This window comes from Piliocolobus tephrosceles, chromosome 11 (assembly GCF_002776525.5).
Source record: "Piliocolobus tephrosceles isolate RC106 chromosome 11, ASM277652v3, whole genome shotgun sequence".
In the NCBI taxonomy this organism is placed as follows: Eukaryota; Metazoa; Chordata; class Mammalia; order Primates; family Cercopithecidae; genus Piliocolobus; species Piliocolobus tephrosceles.
Window position 1 is genome coordinate 114,893,928 of NC_045444.1, and position 26,648 is coordinate 114,920,575.

Genomic DNA, 26,648 nt, shown 5'->3' on the forward strand with positions numbered 1-26,648 from the left:
ATTAGCCTTGCCAGAGATTTATCGAACATATTAGTCCTTTTAACAGGTAACATTTTGCCTTTGTTCTTTTGCTCTAGTATATTTGTTTTCTATTTCATTGGTTTCTACTTTTATATTTATTCTTTATTATTTCCTTCTGTTTACATCCTTTGGGTTAATCTGTTGTTCACCTAAATTCTTGAGATGAACACATAGATTATTAATTTTTCAGCCTTTATTCTGTTCTGATTATGCAGCTAAGGCTATACATTTTCCTTTAAGCATTGTTTAGTTGCATCTCCACATTTGATGTATTTTCTATAATTATTCATGTTAATTATTTTCTAGCTTGCACTTGATTGCTTCTTACAAGCCCAGATTCTCTAGATGTATATTTCTTACTGTCCAAACATTTGCTTTCAAAAATATCTTTTTGTTACTGATTTTTAATTTTTTATAGTATGAAACATACTCTGAATTATTATATTTTGTCAGATGTATTAAGATTTGCTTGACTGAGCATCATATGGATGATTTTGGTAAATGTTCTATGTGCACTTGAAAATTGTATCTATTTCACACTATACAGTTTTAACTGGGACAAGGTGATAAATGACAGTGTTCAAATTTTATATATCATTTCTTGTTTTTCTTTTCTACTTAAACTCCTAGTTACTGAGAAAGGTGCAGTTAAAATCTCTCAGTATAACTATAAATTTATCTAGTTCTCTTTTTGGTTGTATCAAATTTGGCAGAGTTCCATATCTGTAAATGATAACATGTTTTGAGGCTTTTTCATTAGGTGCATAATAATTAAGATTTGAGTAATGTAAGTAGTGATAATTAATCATTGGCTTCAGCAATATGGAACCATTGGTGACCTTAACAGAATTAATTTTGTTAGAGGGATGAGAGCTAAAGATTGATTGGAGCACAATCAAGAGGGAATGAAAGGAGACATATGGAGACAGAAGTTATAAACAGATAGCTATATTCAAAGATTTGTTTTTTTTAAGTAGAGAGATAGAAATGTGACGGTAGATAGAAAAGAAATGTTGGATCAAGGGAGGCTGCTGTGTGGTGTGTGTGTGTGTGGATGTGTTCAAAGAGAAAATTTTTACAGCATGTTTTTGTGCAGTGGGGAGAGAAATTTGCAAATGAGGGAGAGAAGAGGACTAATTGAGAAAGCAAACCCTTGAGAGGGTCGGGGACCCAGTATACAACAATGAGCAGGTTATTGCAATACAAGGGAAGAAAGAGAAAATGGATACTCGTATGAGTAGATTGGTCAATTGTGGTGGAAACATGTAAGTTTTCTTCTCATTTAAAAATAAAATTTTCTGTGAAATAAGAAGCCCATCATCTGAGTATGAGGGGAGGGGATATCAGGGATTGAGTGCAGAGGAGAACTTGTGAAGCTGTTTTTGGAGGTGGTGGGAAAATAACTCAGAAAACGAAGCAGGATGACAAGTCATCAGTGAAGACCTACTGAAGGTTGGTTGTCATTAAGCAAAAATGGGAACCAGTTGCATGTCTCTCAGATAGCATCACCTCCACAGCTGAGAGGGTAGATGATAAATCGTTGGGCAGGCTATGGTTTTCCCTTCTCCTTCTTGATGAAAGTTCTGCTCAATAACTGGAAGCTTATCATACTGGGGCCATCCACGGCCTACCTCAGTTTAGTGCCATTTGCTGGACCATAGATTTTGTGACTACTGTAAATTTCCCATAGATTTTGTATACTGATTCACTCTCAATCTTAATCCTGAGTGTTGCAAAATCTTGATTTTTTAAATTTCAGTAGGAAGTTAGGAAGGATTGAGAAGGTGTCTTCAACAGATGCCATTTTCAAATAGAAAGAAGTGAGAAGACTGATTTATTAGCCACCTGACAACAAATTTCTACTTTGTGAAAACATGTTACATTGTCTTGCAGAAATACCTCATGTGATCACCATCTTACCATCATTTTTTTTCTACTTTGAACCTTCGTGTGTCCTTTTCACTGAATCTTTAATTACCAATCCAATTGTGACTCCCCCAGAGCTGCTTTTTCATGGACTCAATGGATATACCTCTTTTAGCTCTTCCTTGGAATCCAGGGTCATCTAAAAGTCAACTCTCCTTCATGATGAGATAGCTCTATTTTTGTGTTAACTTAAAGTGTCTGAAAAGCTAATTTATGTGATAGATTAAAGCAACAGAATAAAAAACACCCTAGGCACAGTCATTTCACATGGTGAAATGTATTTCCAAAATAAAACAACTTTTATTTCGACATGATATCCTCAGGAGCATTAAATACTGTGTGGCTATTAAGTCCTTCACACATCATTAATTTCCAAGCAAGAAGGTGATAAATCTCACCACAAAACTAGTTCAGTACACACAGGAAAATAACAGAGATGATATCATTTTTGACTTGATCACAGACTGCAGTTTAAAAGAAATACTAAATTTTTGTACAAATTCAGCTCGGTAAGAATAATATGATCCATGCTAAGGCTGCTGATGTTATAGGTGCAAACATCATCTCCCATGCTACCCTCTCTCTCTCATCAACAGGTCCACTTGGGGCCTTAGTTTACTTTAAAAATTCCATGAAGACAATCTTTTGCATGTGTTTCAATTTGCACATTTAGAAGCAAGCATGGTTGCTGTTTACATCCTTCATAATTACCTTCTTTTGTGTAGGAATATCTGAGCATAGTTTTCATTTTGTACTAAAGTCAGAGACATCGCTGTGGAGAGTTTTATTCTGACTTATAAAAGGCTATAGTATTAGCTACTTCTATCCTCTAGCCTGCCATAGCTTGAACCCTTAAAGCCTTTCCAAAGAAGAAACATTTGCTGACAGTGATGCTTGGAATAGAAGGGCTGAGACCAATATTGAGTAGAAAAACACAAGTTATTGATGATCTTGTGGATTTCCTTCATTAGACAAGATTTCAAAAGAGTTTATAGCATCAGAAAAACTATTGGCATCGGTCTAGGCAATAAATCTCTTCTAAATGTTATCTTTGAAATATTATGTTTTAAAGAAACAACATAAAATATTCAACAAAACAGAAAAAAAGATATAATTGGTACCTAGTTGCAGATTATTCTTCCCTCATGACATTTGAAAAGCAAAAACCAAATTTAATATAGAAATAATTTAAAAACCTTTAAAGAAAGATCAACGTGAAACCTTTTCCATTTTACATTTATGTAATCACTACCTAAATGAAACAGATGCTAATTAAGATGCAGGAAGACACATTTTCATTTTCTTCTGTTGATTTCTAGCATAATGGTTGCTCACTAAAATACAATCAAGAAAATATGTCCTGTAGCTTGAATAACTCAAATCAGTTTTAATGCAAGAGAACACAAAGTAAATGAAAACATCAATTGTGGAAAGTTAATAAAAGTAAACACAAGTTCACAAAAACCATTATTCTTGAGCTTGAGCTCATATCATCAAATGCTATAGTTTCCATTTCAATTATGCAAGTCTTTTTAGTACCAGCTGCATTATACCAGCCATGGGCATCAATACAATTATTGATTATAACAGATTAAATTTCCTAGCAGGGAAATGCAAACCAAGAAAGTTAACAAAAATGAACCTATTTGTCTGTATGACCCTTAGCCCAATAAACTACCATAAGGAAAGATTAGTGGACCTGGTATTGCATAATATGAGAGATATCATCAGGAGAATGATTTAAAGGCAGGCTTCAAGTAGACTTCTAGATATTGTGACATAACAACTTGGAAACTTTCTATTATATTACACAAGTGTAATTGAGGCACTGTTGTTAAATATTCAGCTCCATCTGGGAAGTTTAAAGAAAAAGGATCCCTAATGGTATATATCTTAGCAACTTGTTTCTGTAAAAATATACAGCATTCTATTACTGATTGTGCTGAACTGAGATTCCATAACTAATATTACATGAAATGCAAAGCAGCTATTCACTGGTACTGGCATATAAACACTGGGGCATCCCACGCAACCCACTTTATGCAATTTGCTCATTCATTTATCAATGATTCAGCAGACACTGATAGATAACTATTGTGGTTAATTTTAGATATCTACCTGACTGAATTAAGGAATACCCAGTTAGATGGTAAAGTATTACTTCTGGGTGTGTCTGTGAGGGTGTTTTTGTAGGAGATTGGCATGTGTCTGAGTAAGGAAGATCTTCCCTTACCCAATGTGCATAGGTACCATCCAATTGTCTGGGGGCTTAGATAGAACAAAAAAGAAGAGGAAAGGATAGTTCACTTTTTCTCTCTTCTGAGCTTGGACATCCTTTTTGGACATCAAAACTCCAGATTCTCAGAGCTTCAGTCTTGGTCTGGGAGTTACACCATCAGCTTCCCTGGTTCTTAGACCTTCAGAATTGAACTGTGCCATGCTATCATCTTCCCTGGTTATCTTGCTTTCAGATGGCTTTTCGTAGTACTTCTCAATCTCCATAATCACATCAACCAATCCCCCTAATAAATCTTTAATATTTCTATATGATAGATAGATAGATAGATACATAGACACTATTGGTTCTTTACCTCTGGGGAACCCTGACTAATACAATAACCTTTTGTGTTATAAGCACAATTCTAGGTACTCAAGAAAGCCATGGGTCGTTTCAAAATAGTTAACCTTAAATAAATTTACAAGTAAGACTTAATAACTGAAGATACCAACACATATCTGTCCTTTATTTAATATTACTTCCTTTGAATGTTTTTATTAATTCTCATGTATAATTAAAGATAGACTGATCTCTACAAATTTTATGCTTTACTAAATGTTTAGAGTCATACACAGTGTCACCCTTCATCAACCTGTTCATTCTGTCTCTCACTTTATCAGGTGTGAAAGCACAAACCCTTTATAAATTAACAGAGTTCAACCAAAACATTCCCTGAAATCATAACAAAAATGCAATAAAATAAAAACAAAATTGTGTTTGCTTTTTTCCCTATCCTTCAACACTCAGCAGTTTTTTCTTTGTTTTTAAACATGTTGCCTTTATAATTGGATGAATTCCCTTTAGACTCCAGGCACTTCTGTCTCTTCTGTCTAGTATATCATGTTGTTTTGTTATTTTGCTTTGAAATACCATTTTTTCTGAATTAAAAGGTAATACTTATTCTTCATACAAACTTTGAACAATAAAGTACAAAAAATGCTGATGATACTTCCTTCTAGACTTTTATTACAATTTAGAAAGTCTTCATTTTCCTGAGATAATTGGTATTGGAGAAATGATCCAAATAAAATACAATTAAAATGATAAGTAGCATATTATGTATTGTGGCTTCCAGATTTAGAAAATATGAATACAGGGCACCTAGTTAACTTCAAATGTCAGATAAACAACAAATATTTTCACATACTTACATTCCATGCAAATACTGCATAAGACACATATATAGGACACACTTATACTAAAATTTTTTCATGTTTATATGAAATTCAAATTTAATTGCATATCCCATCATTAATATGGCAACCTCATAGTATACAAAGAAAAGGTTGATTGTGACATGGTTTGAAAGCTACATGCAAGAAATATCTTGTATGAAACCAAAACTTATAATCATAATATTGCATTAATCAATCAAATGAATAACATATTAATTTTGTTTTGTTTTGGAATAATTTTCACTCCAAACTTGTATGAAAACGTTACAGGACATCTTTACATTTTACTTTCCAAGCTAAAACCACATGAATATATTTTACTAATATATATTTAGGAACTTCATTAGTTCTACAAGAGTACTACAGTTTACCTTTTGATATTTAAATCGTTTTACTTTTAAGCACTGAGAATTGTCCATGTTCACCTTTTTTTTTCTCCAGTGGTTATATGGCTGAACTCTGCTAGATCCTGTCTTATTCATGGAATTGCTGCTACTTTGAAATATCACTTGTGTTGATTCAGGGAATCTTGCATCTTTTACTAAGCAATATATCATAGAGATAATTACCTATTAGTCATAAAAAAACAGTATCATTATTTTAAACTCTTGATATATTACATGACTGTGTACTACTATGTAGTTAAACAGTTCTCTCCTGGTATATACTTAAGCATTTTGAAAATCTTTATTTACATTTTAGTTTCTTCTATAAGAAATCCACTGGAATGGGCCAGATGCGGCAGTTCACACCTGTAATTCCAGCACTTTAGGAAGCCTAGATGGGAGGATTGCTTGAGCTCACAAGTTCGAGACCAGCCTATGTAACATGGTAAAACCTGATCTCTACAAAGAAATACAAAAATTAGCTGGGGCTGGTGGTATGTGCCTGTAGTCCCAGCTACCTAGAAGACTGAGGTGGGAGAATGGCTTGAGCCCTGAAGGCGGACATTGCAATGAGTGGAGATCTTGCTAGTGCACTCCAGCCTGGGTGATAGAGCCAACCTTGTCTCACAAAAAGTAAATAAAAGAAATAAAGAAATCCACTGGAATGGATTCTAGTACAGGACAGGGATGCCACCACAGCACTTTCATCAGGGACAGTCACAGGAACAGTCTTACCTCTTTTGACTCCTCCATGCACTCAGCTCACTCAGCTTATGGCCTCTATCCTCAATGTCACTTTGGGAATCGTGTCTGCCGTAGCTCCAGTCATCATGTCCAAATTTTAGGTGAAAGGGAGCTCTGTCCTGCTGAATCAGATCTTTTAAAGGAATTTTCTGCTGGTCACACAACAAATATTCCATTTGTATTTTATGACCTACAACTTTCTCATATTGCCATGCTTAGGTGCTAGGAAGGTTGAGAAATCCTCATTGCAGGTACACACATTCATGTTGTGTTACTGAGAATAAAGGAATAGAGGATGCATAGGTAATGATAAACCTCTGACATAATAAGACAAAGTATCTGTAAAATTTCAAACATAATAAATATTTTATAAGGGTACCATTTTTTTTTGAAATCGTATTCCCAATAAAAGTGTGCAATGGTGCCAATTTCATAATATCCTGCCAATACATGTTAAATTTTTTTAAAAAAATGATAATGTGTTAAGAGAAAAATGATATTTTAGACTTTTTTCTTTGTATTTCTCACATGATGGATGAGACTGAATATCTAATACTATAGTTAATAGCCATTTGTGTGTCTCTTTCTGTGAACTCTCAGTTTATATCCTCTTCTATGTTTGGGTGTCACTGATCTGTTTCTTTCTAGCTGATAGGAGTTATATTTTGTATGAGAGAAATGTGTAGCATATGCTGCAAGTGTTTTTTGCATATATATATATGTTTTTTGCATATATATATATATACACACACACACACACACACACACACACACATATATAGTGATGGTTAATACTGAGTGTCAACTTCATTGGATTGAAGGATACTAAATATTGATCCTGGATGTGTCTGTGAGGATATTGCCAAAAGAGATTAACATTTGAGTCAGTGGGCTGGGAAAGGCAGATCCACCCTTAATCTGGTGGACACAATCTAATCATTTGCCAGGGAATATGAAGCAGGCAGAAAAAACATGCAAAGGAGAGACTGACCTAGCCTCCCAGCCTACATCTTTCTCCTGGGCTGGATGCTTCCTGCCCTGGAATGCTGGACTCCAAGTTCTTCAGTTTTGAGACTTGAACTCATTTATTTAAATGACCCCATAGTAACTTTTATTTATTCTCCTAATATGATGAATTACATAAATTAATTATCAAATTGTTTAACCAACTCACCTTCTATTTGTGGCATAAACACTAATATAGCATAATATATTATATTGTTTATATATTGCTGGATTATATGAATTATATGAATTACGGTAGTTTGCTAGGGCTATTGTAACAAAATACCACAGACTTGGAGGCTTAAACAACAAATAATTAATTTTCTTGCAGTTCTAAAGGCTAGAAATCCAAGATCAAAGTGTCAGCAGGGTTGGCTTCTCTGAGGACTGTTCCAGGCCTCTCTCCCAGGCTTGCTGATAGTCGTCATCTCCCTGTGTCTTCATATCACCTGCCCTCTTCCTGTGTGTGTCCAGATTTTCCCTTTTTATACCACTCATATTGGATTAGGACTCACTTTAATTACCTCAGTTTAAACTTAATTACCTGTTTGAAGAACTTCTCTCCACTACAATCACATTCTGAGGTACTCGGGGTTAGGACTTCTGCATACAAATTTGCAGTAGTCACAATTCAGCCCACAACAATACTTGATAAGATTTTAAAGACTTTCTTTATAAGTCTGCACATTGCCTCCCTCCTTTCCTCCTTCCCTCCCCCTCCCGCCCCCCCACCATCTTTCCCTCCCTCCCTTCCTTCCTTCCTCCCTTCCTTTTTTCCTTCCCACTTTCCTACCTTCCCGCCTTCCTGCCTTCTTCTTTTTTAGTGATGTCTGTTAGGTTTTGTTATTAGGAATACGCTGGTCTCTTATAATGAGTTTGGCAATGTTTACTCCCTTCTGTTTTCTAAAAAAATATTTTGTTAGATTTTGATGTTATTGATTCTTTGAAATTTGATAAAACGCCATCAGGGTCTGGAGTACTCTATTTGGGAAAATTTTTAACTAATAACATTGTTTACAAATATTTATAGCTTATCTATTTCTTTACAAGTGAGCTTTGGCAGATTTTATCTTTCAAAGGATTTGTGCATTTTATCTATATCATTAAATTTATTGCTAGAGTTTATTATACTATTCCCTTATTATTTTTTCAATATTTGTAGAACCTGCAATGATGTTAGCTCTCTCACTTTTAATATAGATAATTCGAATCTCCTCACTGTTATCCCTGATCAGTGAGATTAGAGGTTTATCCATTTTAGATCTTTACAAAACACCAGTTTTGCCTTTATTGATTTTCTGAATAGGTTTTCTGCTTTCTGTTTCATTGGTTTCCATTCTGATCTTTCATATTCCCTTTCTTCTTAACTTTTGTTTAATTTGATTTTCTTTTTCTTGTTTCTTAACATAGATGCTGAGGCTACTGCTGTGAGACCATTCTTCTTTTCTAATATAGATGTTAAGTGCTATATTCCCCTCGGGCACTACGGTAGTAGCTAGTGGCATCTCACAATTTTTGACATTTTATTTTTACTCAATTAATGATGCTTTCTAATGTCCCTTCTGATTTTCTTCTTAACCCATGTGCCATGTAGAAATTTAATTTTTGTTAACCCAACATTAAGGGAATTTTCAGGGATCTTTCTGCTATTGATTTCTAATTTAATCTCATTGTAGTCAGGAAACATGCTTATATTAATAGTACTTCTATCTCTTTAAATCTATTGTGACTTGTTTTATGTCTCAGGATATGTTATATCTAAGTTAATGTTTCATGTGCATTTGGAAAGAATGTGTATTCTGTTTGGGGCTGAAGTGCTCTGTAAATGTCAATTAGATTGAGCTACTTGGTAGTGCTCAAATCTTCAACATCTACTTATTTTCTCTGTACTTGTTCTCTCAAGTATTGAGAGAACACACTTAAAATCTTTGACTGTAATTGTGGATTTGTTGAATTCTCCTAGAGGTTCTAGCAGTTTTTATTTCATATATTTTGAAGTTGTGTTATTAACTGTTTATATGTTTAAGATTGTTATATTTAAGGAATGGAAACACTAAACATTATAAAATGATTTCTTTATCTTTGGTTATACTTTTTGCTCTGATACCTACTGTATTTGTATTAATATATCCTTTTTTCTATGATTAACAGCAACTTACATTCTAACTAACAGAATATAACTGTGTCTATTAACAGACTCTCACCATTATTGGGAATTATTCTTTTACCAAATAGTCACTCATTTGATAGGTAAAAATGACATTGTATTATCTTAATCTGTATGACTCTAAATTTTTAAAATAAAATTTTAACATCACTGTTGTGTTTGTTTTAAGATTGGTATTCTTATTTGTTAATCTCCATTCATGTTTTTCTCTTTTTATAAAAAATTTCAATGTTTGTCCAACCGATTTGCTTGATTTTCTTGTTTTTAATATTTGTAGGTACATAGTAGGTACATACTTGATTGTAACCTTCTATTTCTGAGCCTTGCAGCTGACATATTTCCAATACTGTGCTAAGTCTTTTAATCTTTGCAGTCCTAAGCTTTTATTATATCTAGGTAAACAAATTTGTGATTTTCTTTTGAATGTCATTCATTGCATATCTGTTTTCCACATATAATTTTAATTTAAAGGTGTATTAACCTGCTTTCTAATTTTTTTTCAGGCATTCCTCTTTAGTATATCTGGGCCCTAAATTCCTTTAAGAAAATATATTTCTAGTAGCAATTAAATCTGTGTTATTAATAGATGTTAGTTTTTGACAGTAAAATTTGAGTAAGTCTAGCATTATGAAATTCCATTATTAAATGTCATTATTAAGCAAAGCTAATTTTTTTAATTGTAAACATGACACTACCTTTTGTTGTTATACAGAGCAAAGGACATACTAGTTATTCAATGTTACTTGTTACCCGAATTGTATTTTGCTGTATCGAAAACTTGAGGTTACAAGTTTTAGGTTGTTAGGGTTTAGTCTCTCCACATTGTCATTGTTCTCTTTCACCTGTGTAATGCTAAACGAGACTGACGAATGACCTGCTTTTTTGTTCTTGAGTCATTGCCTGACCTGGGTTCCCAGGACTGAGTCCAGGAGCTCACCAAATACAAAGGGAGGAAACCAAGATGCATAGAACTACAATGAAAATCTCTTCCTTTACATAGTTATTTTATGTAAACCTTACATTAGCACTTTGAACTACATTTTGATTAATTTTAACATAACAAATGCTTATTATGTGTAGCCAGTTGGCTAAAAGCATTCTCTGGGCTATCTCATTAAATATTTACAATAACCTTTGAGGAAAAATAGTGGGCACTGGGAAATTATAAAATATGTTATCATGTAGTATGAAATTATGTAAAAAGAATATATGTAATATAACATTACATACCATAACATGGTTACATACTATAATACTATCAGTTACAATTAATTTACCCTTTTAAAATGCTTTATAAAAAGAAGAGTGGTTAGCAGGTAGACATATTTGGAATATAAATGTTGTGCCTATATTTTCTCAATTATCAAGAAAAAGAAATAATTCGTAAGCAGATTTTTCAGAAAGGAAATAAACATACAGACTATTAATATTTGCAATTCAGCCAAGAACCCATTTGAGATATAATTAAGTGGGACAAAATTTTCCTTAAATGTGACACTGTGCATGTACCGTTACTTGATTCCTCACCTCATATGAATAATATTATAACATGAAAACTGTATGCAAATAAAACTAGCACTTCCTAAAAACAGAGAAATCTCTACTCTTCCTACTTCATCATGAGAAAAGTTCTAAGGACAAGTTTGTAGATGGCTTGAAGATAAGCACAGAATGCTTGTAAATAAGTAACTTAACCTTCATGTTTGTGAATATTGTAGAGCTACTGTATCTCCCTCCCATTTATTTGGTCAAGGAGAAAAAATTAAATACTTTAGGTGCACATATTTCCTCATGTGATCTAAATACATGATTATTGCCATGTTGGAGGAAATAACAAAATTGAGAGACCATCAAGCTCAATCTCCTGGTGTGTTCATGTTCGTAAATTAGCTTGGAGAGTTAGCACCATGGCAGCCTCCTGCTTTGAGTGCTTTCCCTTGTCCTTGCCAAAATCAGAAAGAGTTCTCCCAATCAAGGTAACCAACAGGAAATCTGCAGTGTAAACTATGTAAGTAATTTGCATGTGCTCAAAAAATGAGCAAGAGAGGGCAGCCAATTACAGTCAGTCCAGTGATCTGACTTATCATTCCACTTTCTTGCCTTGAGCTCCCAAAGCCCTGGGGTCACTGCCAAGTTCAGGGTTCTATAGATCTCTTGAAAGTCAGCAGGAAATGAGTTTAAGTCCCCAAGAAGCCTATTGCTGATGAGATCATTCTGGAATACTACAGAAAAAATGAGCTACATATCCCAGTCTGATTATTTTATTCACCTCATATACTGTATTCCTTTCTTCCTTCTTTTCAATGTGTCTTCATGCTTCAAGTATGCCTAATCTGCAAGATATATTTTATAAGCTAATTCTAATTCTAAGTGTTTGCATACCCCTTTGTGTATTTTCTGCCTCAATAAGTTTTCAAACTTTCATGTGGTTTTAACGTTGAAAATTGGAAAGAGGAAATGAATAATTAAGGAATTAAAAAAAATACTTTTACAATAAACGGGAATATCATTTGCTTTGTTCTAATTACTTTTATTAAGATAAAATTTCTTAAAATATATTTGTACTCTATTGTTGATAAAGGATGAATAAAAATCATCATAAGTTGGGGTTCTAGTCAAAAGCAATTGTTACCTGGTTAAATAATTCACAAGAGATTCTTATCTGTGATAACAGCTCATGAGGGAACATTATATATGCCTTTTTATATGTCTTAATATTGTACAGGAGATCTCAGAATTCATATTCACTAAAAACTAAAATCAAGACAATTTCTCTTTAAGTTTTCATGTCCTCAGATTGTAAATCTTTATTATCATGGTTTAAAAATAAAATGAGTGTTCAGTAATTTTAGAACAATGTGATTGCTGATATTTACCCCTTTCCATGACCTTACCACAAATCTAAATAAAGATTGTGATTTAAAAGCACCTGTGAGTCTCTCATAAGGCCTGTCCATATTTATTGAATCTCAGCTTGAAAACAGCATTATATTTAAACAACAACAGAGCCAATCCTTGTTTTCTTCCCTTGGCCAGATGGTGCATCATCTTGGGAAATGGTGTAACCTGTCACAGTGTGTAAGTGTGATCTTGTGTGAAAAAATTTTGCAAGCTTGGGACACTATCTGTGAAGGCCACATGCTGTCTCTCATTATCTGGAATAATTAAAATTTTGTACTTTCCATAATAACACACCATTTAGATTAACAATTAAGAATCACGGACTAGAGTCAAAAAAACATAAACATTTTATAGTTGAAAAAGAGTCTTTTCTAATTTTTTTCTATCATATTTACATCCATCTACCCTAAGAATACGCTAAGGCCCAAAGAAAGTATTTGCTCTTGAGTTGGCTCAAACAAACAATAAAATACTGTAGTTATCTGTATAGAAAAAACTCTGTGCATTTAGGTTTACATATAGACTTTCTTCTTATGGACCAGAAAAATTCATGAAATCTAAGGATTTATATTTTAAAAGCATTTTTCTTAGACTTAGGGATGGAATTTTAAGACAAATCCTTCTGTTTTTGGAGTGGAAAAGTCTGAGTTCAGGTTGTAATTCTGTAATTTTTTATATGACCTTAGACAAATAATATACACACTCTATCGTGTATGAATCAAATGGTGATGTAAAATCTAAACCACATCATTAATGTTATGATTGAATGGGACAATTTTTGGAAAGTAATTTTTAAACTACAACATTATGACTAAATGACATTCTTACTTTAAGAAAGAAGGTACCTTTTTTTCTTTTGTATCTCTTTTGTTTTCCTAAATTTGTAGATGAGATTGCTGAGAAAATAGCTTGAAATAGTTTAATAATTTACCAAGTGTAACAGTCAGTGTCCAGTCAGAATAAGAAAACACTCTAGGTCTTTCAAGCAGAGAGGAGTATAATAGAGGGTATTGCTTACACAGGGGTCAGAAAGGCTGGAGGAATGAATGGAGCAAAGAGGTCATTAGGGGATCCCAGGAGGTGAGGAGCTTGTCCAAAGAGCTAGAAGCTGTTACCATCCCTGGGCTGGAGCTCAGCTCTCTCTTGCCTCTGCTTTGCTGGAGGCAATGCCACTGTTATTGCTGCTGTTCTGAAACCGCACCACTCGTGTGCAGCATCTAGGTGCACTGCCATGCTTGTCCTTTTCTTTCTCTTCCAATGTCCTTCCAGTACCACCCTTTGGCAAATAAACTAGAATATAGCTGGCAAGTGAGTCTGGAAATGCAATAAGAGATTACTCGTTAGTGTTTGTCAGTAAAAATTTTTACCCAACCTGATATCAGAGGCTTGACTGGAGCTGAAGGCCAATACATCACACATATTTCATGACAATTTATTTGGGCAGCTCATGATTTCAACTAGTAAGTATATTAAATCCATTTAGTTGTAGACTACCACTCATCTAGAAAGCTTAGCCTAGACAATTAGTAAAGAATGCTCACTTTCTTTTATTAGTGTTGGGAAAGAGGTCTCTACAAAAATGTTTGCAAGGAGAATAGACTTCAGACTTTCAAAATAATATTTTAAGAAACTCTCCTCAAAATATAAGCCATAGATCACTTGCATCAGAATCTCCTGATGCACTTGTTAATTATATATATGTGTGTGTGTATAATATATATATTATATATATATATGTACACACACACACATATATACTTAGCATTACATTATTAGTATTATAGTATACTTACATATACTTGGTATAATATTATTTTATAGTTGTAAACAAATGGAATATACCCATCTTTCTAACTAGCTAGATACATAGATAAATATAGTTATAGATATAGATGTAGATATATGCCAAACTCTGTCCTAGATGTTCTAAATCAGAATCACTGATTATGGACTCTGAGATCCTTCATTTTATTAAGCTCCCTTCGGTGACTAGTTAATGTCCAGTCAGAATAACAAGTAACTATAATACTTGAGTTTTTTCAAGCAGACAGGGATGGAGGGCAGGAAATTGCTTATACAGGTGCTATATTCATTGATTTAGAGACATGATTTTCAGTGGTTAGATGGTGGTATGGACTAAATTGTTTCACCCCCAAACTGATATGTTGAAACACAACCCACTACCCCATTGTGACTGTATTGGAGGTTGTCTCTAAGGAGGCAATTAAAGTTAAAAGAAGCCATAAGGGTGGAGCCCTAATTTGGTATAACTGGTGCCCTTATGAGAAGAGGAAGAGGCGGCAGAGCTCTCTCTTTCTACTATGTGAGAACACAGCAAGAAAGCAAGAAGGCAGCTGCCTGCAAGCCAGAGAGAGTCCTCACCAGGAATCAACAGGTTGACACCTTGATCTTGGACTTCCCAGCATCTAGAACTGTATGAAAATAAATTTCTACTGTTTAAGCCACATAGTCTATAGTGTTTTTTATGGCAGCTGAAGCATACTATGACAGATGTGTAGTGACCACATTTTATTCTCTCATCCAAACCTTTCGTGACTCTTGCTTTGTGAATTTCCATCTCAGGCTCCATTTATTTCATATTGATGCCTAACACTCTGAGTACTAGAAAATATAGTCTAAAGCACTCTCAGAAGTCAGTGGCCAGACTGCACTTATTGTTAGTCCTGTTCCCATGGTAGCCACCCACAGAAATGCTGCTGCTTCTAGAGTGAGCTGAGTTTGTACTATGTTTGCAGCTGCCCCTCATGACTCTGAAAGGAGCAGCTGGTGTCATAGTTGATGCCAAAATTCAATCCATCCCACTGCATAAATGAATAGTTGCCAGCAGTTTTGTCTTATGTCCAGTGAGACATTATTTTCCCACTCTAAAAAACCTAATATAATGATCATGCAATGAATGCTAAGTGTCTGCCTTTCATGAAAATATCCATCAACATCTCCTCCTTTGGAGAAGATGATTAAAACCCATTAAAAAACCACAAAGGCACAATGGTGAGGTTGCTACTTCCAAACCTTATCTATCCTGCCTTCCTCTCTCAGAATCCTGATCCCCCAGCCCCATGAGGTTACTCTTTTAAAAATTTTGTATGGTTTTCGTAAAGAAAGTTTGTTTGCCCATTCTTTAATTCACAATGCAGGAAGTATTACCAGGGTTAGCAAACTCCTTAGAGATTATCCCATAGTCATTTTGAGAAAGAATTTTATGTGATCCATGCTGTTTTGCTTGGCAAAAATCTCTTAACCCCACCTGTACTTCCAGTGTTTTTCCAATTAGGCAAGTCTACATTGCCTGGGGGAAAGTTGTTTCATAAAAAGCCCTTTGAGAACAGAATAAGGACATAATTGCAGACAATGCTAGCTCAGAGGACAACTGAAGATAGGAAAGCTTTGTTATCTGTTGCCTACTTTATCCAACACCAAAAAGGAGCATAACTACTTCCTCTTACCCCTTCTAGAAGTGCCTGGGAAACTGGCAGATGTGGGTAGCATCAATTGCATCAATGACCAAGCACTGTTGAGCCCTATACTAGGGAGAGGACATGGACTCCAAGCTCTGTTCTAAGCCCATTCTTTCTGGGCCTTATCTCCCTTATCTGTAGAATGAGACGCTGGAACTGCAGATTTTCTGAAACAACTGCAGCTCTCAAAAGTCAGTAGCTTTTTGATTTCATGGATTCTGCCAGCTCCAGCTCTTAGAAAACTATTTGTCTAATGAGAAGCCTTTAAAAGTCATTTTGATGAATAAAATAAATACAAAAACACGTGTTTATAACAGTATATAGCTTGATGAATTCTCACAAACTTGACACACCTATGTAACCAGTGCCCAGATAAAGAAACAGCATGTCTCTTCAGCTCAGAAACATACTGAAGGCCCTTTTTAAGTCATAGCTTCCTAAAGAGTGCTATAAATAATATAAGCTAAGGTAGATTTCAATAAAATGTGCATTGTCGAGGGGAAAAGGCATTTCATAATGACACAAAAATTGATTCATTAGCAAGACATAACAATCCTAAACATGAACATTATAAGGGCTTTAAAATACAAGGAGCAGCAAAACTCTATGTCCTCTGTTTCTTCAAGTTGGAAAGACTGCAAGTATTCTTGCGGAGTTTTAGTCATTTTTCATGTAGCTGAATGCAGCCTACCATCAGCTAAAAACCCTTTAAAATATGGGAAAGTGACACTATGCCATGCTCTTATTCTACCTGGTGTCTCCTATTTAAAATCTGTTTACTTTTGCTATTTTCACTTGATTTCAAGCTTTAGCCCTCCTAAAGGGAGGGGATAAATAAATGTGTGGGATAACTGTCTAGAAAAAACTTATTTGGCCATAGTAGAAATAGAACACTCACTGATCTTTTATGTATTCCAGTGTAGAGATCTTATACATCTTTCATTAGATTTGCTTACAAGTTATTTGATATATTTAGATGCTATTGTAAATAACATATTTTTTTGAAATGTTAATTGTGTATGTACGACTAACAAAAATACAATTGATTTCAGCGTATTGACTGTGTGACCAGTGGCTTGATAAATTCAGTCTAATGGGTTATTCAATAGATACTTTCATATGTCCAGATTGTATTCAATCACATGTTCTATGAAGAGTGACAGTTTTAGTACCTACTTTCCATAACTTACACTTTTTATTTCTATCTCTTGCCTTATTGTACTGGCTAGATGCTCTAATATAATAGCATTGTTCATAAAAGATGCTATTTCCTTTTTCCATTTTCAGAATAAAACTTTTAATACTTTGCCCTCTAAGTGTGACATTTGGTGTCTGTTTTTAAACATACCCTTTATCATAATTTTTTAAAGTTCCTTTTATATTTTTAACTTACTGAATGCTCTTCTTCTTGAATATACGTTGACTTTATTCAAAAATTTTTCTATATATTTTTATATGAATATGTAATTTTTCTTTATTCTTTAAATGTGTAAAATTACAATGAATGGTATTTCAACTGTTAAAGACCTCTTTCATCCATAAAATACCATCACTTGGTGACATCTTACTATCTACCTAACTGCATATCTTACTATCTACCTAACTGCATATATATCTACCTACTTGTTTACCTCTATTTCTATTATATTTGCTTTCCATTTTAGAAATGCATCAGTCTTTTATAACATCTTTCAGAAGCTAGAAATTATACCAAAATTACGTAATGCCTATTGGTATACCATTTTCTTCTGGCTTATATTGTTGGTGTTGAAAAGTCAGCTCTTACTCTTGTAGTCATCCCTATGAAGATATTGTCAAGGAATTGTGTGTGTGTATCCTGGCTGTAGTCATCCCTATGAAGATATTGTTAAGGAAGTGTGTGTGTGTGTGTGTGTGTGTCTGTATCCTGGCTGCTTTTATAGTTTTCTCTTTTTATTGACTAGCTTTCCTTTGAGACGGTGAAGAGTGCCTCTCTTTGACTTCACTCTGTTTGGATAGTTTAGAAATTTTATAACTACCATATAATATATTTTATGAATTTTAGAAATTGTATTGGCCATTATGTCTTCAAATATTTCTTCTGCCATGGTTCTTCTACCTTTTCCTCTAGGGCTGGAATTATTTGAGCAGTAGACTTTTCACTATGTCCCATGTGTATATTTTATGTTCTTTTTCTTTTAAAAAATCATTTTACTGTACTTGGTTTCTTTGTATTTCAATCTTTTCTATCGATTTATTGTTATGAGCCAAATTGCATCCCTTCCAAAATTTATGCGTTGAAGACTTAATTCCTATAACCTCAGAATGTGACTGTATTTGAAAATAAGGTCTTTAAAGGGGTGATTACATTAAAATGAGGCCATTAGGATGGGACCTAATATAACCTGACTTGGATCTTTATAAGAAAAAGGAATTTGGACACACAAAGAGACACTAAGAGTGCCTCATGTAGAGAAAAGACCATGTGGAGACCCAGAAAGAAGATGGCCATCTGCAAGCTAAAGAGAGAGATTTCAGAACAAACCAAACCTACTAAGACCTGATCTTGGACATTTAACGTCCAGAAGAGTGAGAAAATAAGTTACTGTTGTCTGTGTCACCCTGTCTGTGGTATTTATTTGGTATTTTGCTCTGGTAGCCCTAGTACACTATGTTTTCCATTTGCTGATTTTCTTTCTAGCTGTACTTACTCTCTTCTTAAAGCTATCTTTTGAATTCTTAATTTGTTTAAGTTTCAGGAATGCAATTTCTAAAAATAATTATAGTTTGGAGGTAAAATTATCTATATTTACTTAGTTTTAAAAGTATTACTTACCAATATTTTAAAGTCTATGTAGGATGATTGCAATATGTCAATAATTTACAATGCTGTTTCTAACATCTGTAATTTATCTTTATTGGTGTTTACTTTTTGTTTCCATTTCCTTGCATGGTGTTTGATATGGTTTGGTTCTGTGTCCCCACCCATATTTCATCACAAATTATAATCCCCATGTGTCAAGGGAGGTGCCTGGTGGGAGGTGATTGGATCATGTGTGTGGTTTCCCCATGCTGTTCTTATGATAGTGAGTGAGTTCCTTTGAGAGCTGATGGTTTTAAAGTGTTGCATTTCCTCACTCTTTTCTGCTACCATGTAAGACATGCCTTGCTTTCCCTTCACCTTCCACTATGATTGTAAGTTTCCTGAGGTTTTCCACAGAACCATGTAGAAGTGTGAGTCAATTAAACCTCTTTTGTTTATGAATTACCCAGGCTCAGGTAGTATTCTTTATAGCAGTGTGGAAAGTGGACTAATACAGAGAATGTGTTGTTTGTTAGTATTATTATTTAATCCTGAATAATGTATGTGAAAACTTGGAGATGACCTAGAGGATATTATCTTCCTAAAGGGAGGATATTTTTTTCTAATATGCAATTAGAGTACAGGCACATAACCATGATGTCGTTGAACTTTGGTTCGCCTATACTTTTAGAGTGCAGCCCTCTAGAAGTTCCTATTAAAATTCTGAACCCCTCCTCATCAGTAGCCCTGCATTCTAATTTTGTTCTTCTAACATGATAACACTGTTAAAACTCTGCTTCAGTATGAAGTCACTTAGCATTTACTTTCTACTTCTTTCCTGAGCATTTCTTCTCTGATATTTTATTTCTTCTTACATGGACATCTTAGGAAATTTCATATAATTCAATGGCAAAGTATCTTATAAGAGTTATTCACTTCTCTGTGGATTACATTTTTTTTTTCTACTTCACAACTTTCTTTCTTTTCCTTTTATCTGGCTATGTTGGTTGTCCTGAAATCCAACATTTGTCTGTAACGTCCAGTGTGACTATCACAAACTCCAGAGAAGTACTTTCTTTTTAGCTTCTGTGTCCTGTTATGTGAATTTGCCAATACTCAAATGTTAGCAGTCTTCTTCACCTCAGTGTGTTTCTCTTTTATTTAAGATGTTGGCTGGTAAAGATCTTACTTCCTTTATTGCATTCTGATACATTCCAATAGTTTCAAAATTAATTTTATTCAGCTTTTATAGTTGCTCTCAGCAAGGGTATTGATATGACATCAACTGCTCTGTCAAAGTCTAAAATGAAAGTTTCTCACTGTTTAAACATTTATAACATTAAACCCTTTGGTTATCTCAATGTTATCTTCATTTTGCAGACCAGGAAAACTAAAGAAATAAAGAAATAAGAGTATAAACAACTTGCCCAAGGTCACATATCTAGTAAATTGCAGAGCCGTATTTGAGCAGAGAAAATTTGACTCCAGAAGCCATGCTTTTTACCACTATGCTATACTCCAAATAATATAAAACTCAAATAGTAGTGATATATATATATAAAATATATACTAGTATATATGGTGTGTGTGTATATACACACATATGTATATACATATATGTATGTATGCACACATATGTATATACACATATGTGTGCGTACATATATATAGTGTGTATATATACGTACATATATAATATATAAATATATATACATATATATACACAAAATAAAGTGGTGAAGTAGAAAAAACATAATCCACAGAGAAGTGAATAACTCTTTTAAGACACTTTGCCATTGAATTATATGAAATTTCCTAAGATGTCCATGTAAGAAGAAATGAAACATCAGAGAAGAAATGCTCAGGAAAGAAATAGAAAGTAGATGCTAAGTGGCTTCATACTGAAGCAGAGTTTTAACAGTGTTATGGTGTTAGAAGAACAAAATTAGAGTTCAGGGCTGTTGATGAGGAGGGGTTCAGAATTTTAATAGGAACATCTAGAGGGCTGCATCCCACCCTAAAAGTATAGGCGAACCAAAAATCAACAAAGTTCAACGACATCATGGTTATGTGCCTGTACTATAATTCCATATTAGAAAAAATATCCCCCCTTTAGGAAGGGAGGATATATATATATATATATAAATTCCCATCTCCATGTATGTGTATACTCAATTGAATTTGGAGATACTGTACCTTTTAAAAAATTAATATGGTATATTACATATATATGTGTGTACATATATGTGTGTGTGTATATATATATATATATGGAGTGAGACCTTGTCTCAAAAATAAATAAAACTTTTTGAGAGTGCAGTGGCATGATCACAGCTCACTGTAACCTCAACCTCCCAGCTGAAGAGATACTCTCACCTCAGTATCTGAATAGCTGGGACTACAGGCACATGCTACCATGCCCAGCTAATTTTTGTATTTTTAGTAAAGACAGGGTCTCACTATGTTGCCCAGGCTGGTCAGGAACCCTTGAGCTCAAGCAATGGCCCACCTTGGCTTTCCAAAGTGCTGGGATTACATGTGTGAGCCACTGTCCCTAGCCTATATTCTTATTTAACTCTTGATTAAAAGACCTGTGGGTAGATATTACAGGGCCACTACAACAGCTCTGTAGCATCGCTTTCAGTCATCATAGTTATGTTTCAGGAAGTCAAGGCAAGAAAGATTGGGTGGTGTCTAACTAAGAAAAGCAAATATTTCTTCCCAGAAATTCCAGCATATAGCTGCTTATATTCCCCTGAAACTCCCTTAGCTGTCATGGGCACTCTTAGATCCAAGGGAATCTGAAAAGAATCTCTTTGGTTGACTGTGCTCAAGTATGCAATGAGCAGCTAAACAAACTGAATAAGTTTTCAGTTTATATTTTAAAAGCTGTCATACACATTTTACTTTTTCTCATAAGATAATTTTCATCATCCAATGAAAAAATGTATAAGCAGAACTCCTGGTTCTATTCCTGCAATGTTGATGTGTTCATACCAAGCACAGATTGTCTGTGTGCCTGGCCACAGATGATTCATTTGATTCTAAGAAAATCCCAAAAGGCTGCAATTTATTTTCTTGTAATAGCCTGTATGAATTTGCTTTGGGCATGGCCCAGTTTATGAAGATCGTTTGAGAAATGAAACAGAAGCTATTGTTTCATTGAATTTGGAGATACTGTACCTTTTAACAAATTAATATGGTATATTACATTAATTAATTTTTGAATGTTAAAATAAATTTGTATTTGTTAAATAATTCCACTAGGTTATGTTGTCTAACACTTTTACATGTTGCTAGATTCTGTTTGCTAGAATTATTTTAAATTTCTGTGTCTATATTCATGAGGGATAATGGTCTGTACAATAATTTTCTAGTGATGTTTTTGTCTGGTTTTGTAATCTGGGTAACACCTCAAAAAATAATTTGTTATTTTTCTTCCTCTTCTGTACTTTCAAGTGTTTGCGAAGGATTTTTTTTTCCTTTTTTTTTTTTCACTTTTATTTCAGGCTCAGAGGGTACATGTGCAGGTTTGTTCCACGGGTAAATTGTGTGTCACTGAGGTTGGATGTATGACTGATCCCATCACCTAGGTAGAGAACATAGTACCTGAAAGTTTTTTAACCCTCACCCCCTCCCAACCTTTTCCTTCTGGTAGTCCCCAGTGTCTATTCTTCCCATCTCCATGTCTGTGTATACTCAATCTCTAAGTGGAAACATTTGGTATTTGGTTTTCTGTTCCTTTGTTAATTTGCTTAGGATAATGGCCTCCAGCTGCATTCATGTTGCTGTATGATTTCATTCTTTTTTTATGGCTGCATAGTATTCCATAGTGTATATGTACCACATTTTCTTTATCTGTTCCACTGTTGGTAGGCATCTAGGTGGATTTCATGTCTTTGCTGTTGGGAATAATGCTGCTATGAACATGTGAGTACATGTGTTTTTTTGGTAGAAAGATTTATTTTCCATTGGGTATATCCCAGTAGTGAGATTGCTGGGTCTAGTTATAGTTTTGTTTTTGTTTGTTTGTTTGTTTTTTTAAGTTATTTGAGGAATCTCCAAACTGCTTTCCACAGTGGCTGACCTAATTTAAATTCTCACCAATGGTGTATAACCATTTCCTTTTCTCTACAGCCTTGCAAACATCTGTGTCATGTGTTTGTAAATACAGAACTGTGTTGTCCATAACTGCCATCAATGCAAATAGCAAGGATTTGAACATTTTACACTTTGTTTATTTTAAAAATTAAGAACTTTATTTACTAAAGTATACTGGGTGAGAATTCTATCTTGGCCACCAAGTAGTATAGAAACCTAAAAAAAAAATAAGTCACTCTTTTTTTTGTTTTCCTTTTCATTAATTTTTTTGTACAGATGGGGGTCTCACTATGTTGTCCAGGCTGGTCTTATACTCCTGGCCTCAAGCAACCCTCTTGTCTTAGCCACCCAAAGTGATAGGTGGCTTGAGCCACTGCACCTGGCCTAAGTTATCTTCTTATGAGACACAGTTTTCTATTTGTAAAATGGAGATTATCTTTTAATTCTCCATATTGTTAACAAAGTTGTTTTATAAATGCTATTTCTCCTTCCTTTATGTGTACTTTTTTTGTACTTTGTCATTTTATTTCTTTTTAACTATTATTTTAGGTTCAGAGGTAGATATGCAGGTATCTCATATAGGTGAATTACATGACACAGGAGTTTGGTGTACAGATTATTTCACCACCCAGGTAATAAGCATAGTATCCAATAGGTAGTTTTTCAATTCTTACCCTCCTCCTGCTTCCACTCTCAGCAGACCCCTATATCTGTTCTTTCCTTCTTTGTGTCCATATGTACTGAGTGTTTACTGCCACTTAAAAGTGAGAACATATAATATTTGGTTTTCTGTTCCTCTGTTAGTTTGCCTAGGATAATTGCCTCCAGCTCCAGCCATGTTGCGGCAAAGGATATGGTCAATGTTTTGTTTTATAGATGCATACTATTCCATGATGTATATGCACTACCTTTTTTTTTTATCCAGTCTATCATTGGTGGGCATTTAAGTTGATCCTGTGCCTTTGCTATTGTGAATAGTGCTGTAATGAACATATGTGAGCATGTGTTTTTATGATAGAATGATTTATATTCCTTTGGGTATATGCCCAATAATGGGATCACTGGGTCAAATGGTAATTCTCCTTCGAGTTATTTGAGAAATTGCCAAACTGCTTTCCACAATGGCTGAACTAATTTACATTCCTACCAACATTATATAAGCTTTTCCTTTTCTCTACAACCTCAACAGCATCTCTTATTTTTTGACATTTTAATAATAGCCATTATGACTGGTGTGATATGGTATTTCAATGTGGTTTTGATTTGAATTTCCTTAACGGTTAGTGAGCATTTTTTCATATTCTTTTAGCCATGTCTATGTCATCTTTTGAAAACTATCTGTTCATGTTCTTTTCCCAGTTTTAAATGAAGTTTTTTGGTTTTCGCTTGTTAAATTGTTTAAGTTCTTTAAAGATTCTGGATGATTTGACCCTTGTCAGTGCATAGTTTGCAAATATTTTCTCCCATTCTGTAGGTTCTCTGTTTACTCGGTTAATATTATCTTTTGCTGTGCAGAAGCTCCTTACTTTAATTAGGCCCTATTTGTCAATTTTTGTTTTTGTTGCAAGTGTTTCTGTCAATTTCATCAGGAAATCTCTGCCAGATCCTGAGTCCAGATAGCATTTCTTGGGTTATTTTCCAGGGTTTTTATAGTTTTAGATGTTACATTTCAGTCTTTAATCCACTTTGAGTTGATTCGTATATATGATGTAAGGAAGGGGACCAGTTTCAATCTTCCATTTATCCCAGCACTGCTAGTTGAACAGGGAGTCTTTCTCATTGCTTGCTTTTGTTGACTTTGTAAAAAATCAAGTGGTTGTAGGTGAGCAGCATTATTTCTGGGCTCTCTATTCTGTTCAATTGGTTTATATGCCTGTTTCTGTAAAAGTACCAAGCTATTTTATAAATAGAAGTATATGTCTGATATAGCTCTCAACTTGGATGTTTTTGCTATATAGGAATGCTACTGATTTTTGTGCATTGATTTTATATCCTGAAATTTTGCTGAAGTTGTTTATCATGTCTCAGAGTTTGGGGCAGAGACTATGGGTATTTTAGGTATAGAATCATATTAGCTGCAAACAGGAATAGTCCAAATTCTGCTCATTCTATTCAGATGACTTTTATTTCTTTTTCTTGCCTAACTGCTTTTGTCAGGACTTCCAGTATTATGTTGAGGACGAGTGGTGAGAGTGGGCATCCTTGTCTTGTTCTGGTTTTCAAGGGGAATGCTTCCAGTTTTTTCCACTATGTATGATGTTGGCTGTGAGTCTGTCATGGATGGCTCTTATTATTTTGAAGTATGTTCCTTCAATGGTTAGTTTGCTGACTGTTTTTATCATGACATGACAGTGAATTTTATCAAGAGCCTTTTCTGCATATATTGAGACGATCATGTGCTCTTTGTTTTAAGTTGTGGTAATGTAATGAGTTACGTTTTGATTTGTGAATGGTGAACCAATCTGGTATACCATATAGAAAGCCTACTTGAATGTGATGGGTAAACTTTTTGATGTGTTGCTGGATTCAGTTTATTAGTATTTTGTTGAGGATTTTTTTCATCTAAGTTCATCAAGGATATTGATCTGAAGTTTTCTTTCTTTGTTGTATTTCTGCCAGGTTTTGGTAGCAGGATGATGCTGGGATCATAGAATGAGTTAGTGAGGAGTTCCTCCTCCTCAATTTTTTTGGAATCATTTCAGTAGGAGTAATACCAGCTCTTCTATACATCTGGTAGAATTCAGTTGTGAAATCATCTGGTCTTGGGCTTTTTCTGATTAGTAGACTTTTTATTACTGATTCAATTTTGGAATTCATTATTGGTGTGTTCAGAAATTTAATTTCTTCCTTGTTCAGTCTGAGGTAACTGTATGTTTCCAGGAATTTATCAGTTCCTTCTAGTTTTTCTAGCTTGCATGCATAGAGTGTTAATAGTAGTCTCGGAGAGCTTTTTTTTTTTTCAGTGTCAGTCGTCACATATCCTTTGTCTCTTCCTATCTCTCTCTCTGTCTCTCCTCTCTCTTTGGTCTAGCTATTGGTCTATGTATCTTTTAATCTTTTTTAGTTTTTCAAAAAACCAACTCCTAGATGCATTGATCTTTTGTATGGTTTCTTTGTGTCTCAATTTCTTTCAGTTTCTCTCTAATTTTTGTTATTTCCTGTCCTCTGTTTGCTTTGTTAATGATTTGCTCTTGTTTCTCTGGTTCCTCTAGCTTTGATGTTAGGATGTTATTTTGAGACCTGACTCATTTTTTTACTTTTGGCATTTAGTGCTATGAACTTCCCTCTTAACACTGATTTATATGTGTCCCAGAGATTCTGGCATGTTATATCTTTGTTCTCATTAGAACAGGTTGTTTAATTTATATGTAATTGCATAATTTTGAGCTATTTTCTCAGTATTGATTTGTATTTTTATTGCACTGTGATCCAAGCCTGAAATACCAGTGATTTTGGTTTTTTGGAATTTGCTGAGGATTGTTGTATGTCTGAATGTGTGGTTGATTTTAGAGTATGTGCCATGTGCAGATGAGAATGGATATTCTGTCATTTTGGGTGGAGAGTTCTGTAGATGTCTATTACATTCATTTGGCCAAGTGTCAAGTTTGGGTCCTGAATATCTTTTGTTAGTTTTCTGCCTCAATAATCTGTCTAATACTGTCACTGGGGTGTTGAAGTCTCCC